This window comes from Cydia strobilella, chromosome 9, assembly GCF_947568885.1.
Source record: "Cydia strobilella chromosome 9, ilCydStro3.1, whole genome shotgun sequence".
In the NCBI taxonomy this organism is placed as follows: domain Eukaryota; kingdom Metazoa; phylum Arthropoda; class Insecta; order Lepidoptera; family Tortricidae; genus Cydia; species Cydia strobilella.
The window spans coordinates 4,616,572-4,622,705 of record NC_086049.1 but is presented as its reverse complement, the minus strand read 5'-3'; positions in this window follow the sequence as shown (position 1 = coordinate 4,622,705).

The following is a 6,134-nucleotide window of genomic DNA, read 5'->3' as shown; positions in this document are numbered from 1 at the left end:
AATAACAGATGTTCACAAAAGTACAACTAACATGCATCTTAAACTGCGATACACATCCCAAAGGAAACGTAAATTGTGAACACAAAGTACAGACCTCGAATGAAAAAGCTTTTAAGCGCCAAGAACGTCTGACAAACATAAAACATATGATACGTATGATAAATTCAGCCTTAGTGGAAGCACAAAGATAATAAGCGCCAAGGGCATCGTACTACAGTATGACCTTTTTAAGAAAACTGACTATGGCAATTTTAAACAGAAGTAGCGTTACATGAGATTCGTACCGGATTTTGCTTTTGAGTTTTAGTTCCTTGGCGATTTTAGAATATGGTATACGACGACAAATTAAACATTTAAAAAGCTAAAATCTTACAATGCCATGCCAGTATTGAAATGCGCGACGATGCATCTCACAAAACTATGAAACAGAAAAAAAATTGTATTAAAATTGGAAGAAATAAAAGGTTTATTGCTTTTATTTTTTTGATTAGGTATTCTTAAATCATTGTGTGCATATAGCAAGAACCTGATCGATTGTTATATTTAATTTTCACACTTTTCTTAAAAGTTACTAGTGTTTTTAAATATAACAGCAGTCATTTTGAAAGGTTATAAATGTATGGCTTTTATTCAGGATTTCTGGTCCATGTGTGTCCACGCATTCAATAGTAGATTGTTAACCAAGGGATGAAAGGCACCTATTTTAGTCGAGGTTCGAGGTAGTTTGGTGCTCGGACGCAGTGAGAGCGCCAATAGTCCGAGACTGAAATGGTGCTTTTCACCCCAGTTAAACACTACTTTTCTCGAATACGAGGAAAGTAAAATACATGTGCATTTAAAAAAGCACGGCTAAGTATAAACTTCAGTAGTATATCTTGAGGATACTTGCAATTAACAATTTAAGTAGGTAAAAATATCGTTATTTATGGAATGGGTAGTTAATTATCAGATTGGAAGTTGTATAACAAATCAATTTGAAAGTGCAGTGCTCTAGAGCAGAAACGTATCATTTTCTGCACATTTTTTACAACAACAACGACCTACTTTCAGAGCATGAGAAATGAAGTTACTACCTGGTTTGAACAATACAATAAAATTTACATTTTCTTCCTTATTTCCCCTTTTCTAAGCTAATAGGAAAAGTGAATAATGAATACGATCTCAAAGAAACCAGATCTAGTTAATGTAAAGCTAGCAAAGCCCAGTTCACTTATCATTAAGTAATTACATAGACTTTTAAAGTAAAGGTGAGCTTTTAGAATTGGCAGAAGCTTTTGGACGGCGGCCAGGGTCCGAGCTTTGATGCTGATTGCAATTTCAAGCTTACGTGCTACAACTGCTGACCTGGTCAAAGTAGGTTTATACTTTCAGATTGATTTACAAGGATAGTTGCGCCGATTTTTCTATTGTTGTCGATTTTTTAACCGACTTTAATATTTCAAAATGAGGAGGTCACCCGTTGACCACGAACGCTGTAAAGGGTTCGAAACGTCGGGATGTATTATAAATTCAATATACGCGATATAATCCGTTTTCATAGTTTTATTTTATGAGTAACTATCGCGGTAACCGAAGACAATATTATGAGGAGGTTCTCAATTTGGTTGCAGGTATGCTTTTTATGTTTGTTCTGAACCGATTTGTTTTTTTTTTGCTTAAAAGCATATATACTTCCAGATTGGTCTCATTTCTGCTAAAATTCCAGATCTGATCATGGGATCCTTGAGGAAAGAGGGAAATTCTCAAATCTTATAGGGATATACAGTGATTTTTGCTCAATTTTTAGAGTTCCGTACCTCAATATGAAAAAACGGACCCTTGTAGGATCTCGTGCGTCTGTCTGTCTGTCCGTCTGTCACAGCCCGTTTTCTCCAAAAGTACTGGACCAATTAAGTTAAAATTTGGTACACATATGTAAGTTTGTGACCCAAAGATGGACATTAATTTTAATTTTAAACGTGGAGGCCACTTTTTGGGGGTAAATGAGAAAATTATAAAATAAAGTTTTTCAAACTATATCGTGTGACATATCAAATGAAAGAGCTCATATTGTGAATCTCAAATATATAAATTTTGTAATTTTATAATAAATACTTTAGAAGTTATTTAAGAAAATAGCCTCAAAATGACCATTCCCCCTCTATCTCCGAAACTACTGGGTCTAAAATTTTGAAAAAAAATACACAAAACAGTTACCTACAGATGACAGGAACACTTATAAGAAATGTACAGGCAAGCGTGAGTCGGACTTAATTAAGTACTTAGTTTTTAATCCGACCTGTACGGGTTTTTTAACTCACATTTCACATTAAAAAAATACATTATTAAAATTGTGTAATGTACGGAACCCTTGGAACGCGAGTCCGACGCGCACTTGGCCGGTTTAAAAAAAAATCTTAATACAATATTTGATGGGTACAAGGAAAGAACATGTCTAGTCACTTTTTTCGGAAAATGATATTTTCATCTCAAAATGTACGGCTCTTAATGAACTATTAGTTACCTATATCTTTTGCTGCCACTGTATAATATATGTAACACAACTTTTTTTTTAGTTAAAAAAGACCTGGTCACGGAATTACCATACATTTTGACATGGTTCCAAATTTTAAAACCGCGATTACTCAAAATGTTACTAAAGTGATTAGACATGTTCTTTCCGTGTACCCTTCATTGTATGTTTCGTTGCTCTATATTTGTATACCTTTTTGGGACTACTTTACGCAAGCCAAGATGTAGTTTATAGGCATAGAGAACAAGTTTCATTGACATAAGGAAAATCCGTAAAAGCAAACACCAAAACTTAATAGTCATTTAGTATAACAAATCACACAGATCATATAATACAACTCTGAAACCAGAACAAAGAACGCTATTAGCTCCTAAAGCGGTTCCTTGCGTGACTCCCAAATAAATATGATGCAGTTTTTGGGGTTCCTTCACTTCTTTCGAAGCGAAGGTAAAACGTTTATTGGAAAACTTGGTATCTCGGGCAATTACAAGACGATTGAGATATGTTCTAGATTAGGGACGGTTGCAAAAAGACGTGTAATAATAATCGTATGCCATTTAAAAATTTTGGTTGTTCAAAACATGAGCTTTATGATAATCTGGGGGCCTACCGCGAACCACGTTCAACGTGCTGCTTCTCTGTCGCACTTGTAAATTTGTAGGTAAGCGGGACATGAGGCAACACGTCGAACGTGGTTCGCGGTAGGCCCTCTGATCAGTGAAAAGATTGAATAAAAAAAAATTTTGTAAAATTTTTAGGCTCAGTTCATGTTCTTCTCTCACTCTCACTGAACGTAAGCGTGAGCGAGATGGATGGTGGACCGGAAATATTCAAATTGAAAATATTCAATTTGAATTTTTTATATTTTAAAGTAATAAAAAAATAATCACTGAGTTCCCTTAAGCATAATATTGCGTATTTTTAGAAATAATTTACTTTATTTTTAGTCTTAGTGCAAAATTTATTATAATTTTTAAAGAGCATTTTAGACCTGTGTTCGAGATTTTTTTCTATCGAGTTAAAGTCAAAAACTCAGAAATCGCCAAAGTCCCTACAGAAAGGCCCCAAGATCGCTAATAAAATTTTTGGCAACTGTATCGTGATCTAAAATAAAAAAGCACTACGGCTTTTCAAAAACTCCATTTTCTGCGCCTACTGCACCTCTGAATTAACCTTTAACTCGTTTATACCGTATATCCCAATTTGTGATGCATCACGATTATTCACGATAACCGTATTTATCGACACAACCGTATTTATCAACAAACACAGGCCAAAATTAAATCACATACTTCAATAGTTCGCACTAAGAAAAGAAAGAAATGTAATTAAAAGGAGAACCCTGCGCGATCGGGCCTTGGTCCAATATACTTTTTTTCTCATAAAAAACAATTCAGCGGGGATGTTAAGGGATTCCCCGGATCCGGTAAATCCCGGGCTGAGCGTAAGTAATGTCCCGGTTTTAGAGCGGGATAGCCGCATTTATTTCATTTTTCCACTGAGCCACTCGGACTCGCCTGAAATGAGTGGGATTTTTATTATCCTACTTATGAATATGGGTTCGGATAGCTTTTTCTTAGTTTTTGTTTTTGTGATAGAATTTTTTTTCTATTGCTTTTCTTCTTTCTATATTTATATTTAGAAATATTCTCATGTCCTATATGTTTTTATTAAATAAATACATGTTTCTCTCTAATCAGTAATTCATTTTATAAACTATACCTAAATAAAACATCAGAAAGTCCACTTTTGACCAACTTTTTGAATGTATTTGAAACCACTAATTGTTTAACGGCAAGTCTTGAATGTTGCTGTAAATTTTTAGTCCTCTAAAAAGGGCTCAAGTTTTGAAGAAGGACTAGCAGTCAAACTTCAACAAGTTTAAATATCAAGCTTCAACTTAACGACTCGATTCTTTAAAACTGAGTCAAGTACGTTATTATATATCTCTACAAATTTCCGCAAAACATATTATAAACAGGTACGAGTAAGATGGAAGACATTCTATCCCTTTTGGTATACATTTACAGGACAAAATGTAGCATACTAATTAAATCAATATAAAACTGAAATAGATGTCTAAGCCCTCCAATGGCTGAGGCCGGGTGTGACTACTAATAAAAAAAGAAACAAAAAGGTTTGACAAAAATAAAACTCAAAAAATATAAATCAATTTATTTAGTCGAAATTAAAATATCGTGAGACATATTTTAAAACCGAAACAATCCGAAACATGTCGCCAAAAGCGACTAAAAATAACAGTGAGTGAAACCGTACTGATCTAAATATTTTCAATTTATTCTTAATTTATATAATTTATTTATTTATGTTTTTGCGTAATCGAGTCAACACCCAATCATATTTACACACATTCATATATAAATTATATTATATACGAGTATAATATTAAGCACTAAAATGCATATTCCACTTCATAATCCCCACCATTTAATCCTTCAGTTTATACGATAAGCCCGTGCTTCAAACAAATCCTGCTTCCCATTGTAAGGCAGGATTAATAGCATCTGATGTAGAATTCCGTGGTCTCATGGTGGTGGTGGTTAGCTGGAAGAGATCCCTTATAGGGATAAGTTCGCCTTTGTACTTCCATTACAATAATTTATTTTTGTAAACATGTGTTGTGTACAATAAAGTGATTACTACTACTACTACTTATCTCTTTATTGATCTGTCTTAAGTGTTATGATGATGATTTTTAAAACACTGACAGTCGGCCCCTTTAGTATGTGTCTACACACACACGGACATTTTTAAGGGACTTAAAAAAAAGAACGACCGTATTTTTTTTGTATATTTGTTACCTCAGAATTCCGTCATTTTGTTATGTCTAACAGTCTTCTGAAAGGTGAATAAATAGGTCATTCTGATTTTTTTACATGGGACCAACCCCGAAATCGCGATAAATAAAATCGGCTGTTTCATATGTCAATGTTTTCTTTGGATTGTATGACATAAAAAAATCATCCTAGTTTGGCAAGGGACGTTATTAGTACAAATGGCATTCGAATAATTAAAAAATGCACGTAAAATGGGATAAAAGATAACATTAAACACATTAATCATTGATAACCATACTTACATAATTAATTGACATCAATGTTAAAAATGTAGTTATTTAGTCTATTAGTAAAGATGATGTTTAAATTGTGTATTGCTTGAAATTTGTATAATATAATCAAAATAAATTTACCTATCTGACGATTAGTCTACAATAATTTATTGTAACTAATTCAATATTATGAAAGAAATAAATCTAAATCTATATCCATGCAAGTGAAAGCCCGTAACGTATTTATTTAGTACTGATTCAAAAATGAAGAGGTGAGCCCACAAGTTTATTAAGACCAAAGTAAGGTAAAGCTTGGCCGGCCGCCAGCGCCCTGTTTCTGCGGAGTTGTCCTGCTGATTGATGTAATGTATTAATTCCCGGCTTGCTCCACTTTTCAAGACATTGTTAAAGTAACTATTACATAATATGGGCTTGCAGTGGAGACAATGGGACATTGGTCGGCGAACATGAAAGCTTTTATGAGGGCTTTTATTTATTTTCTTCCTTATTTTAGTTTTTCCACTTGCACCGGTAAAACAGTTTTTATTATTT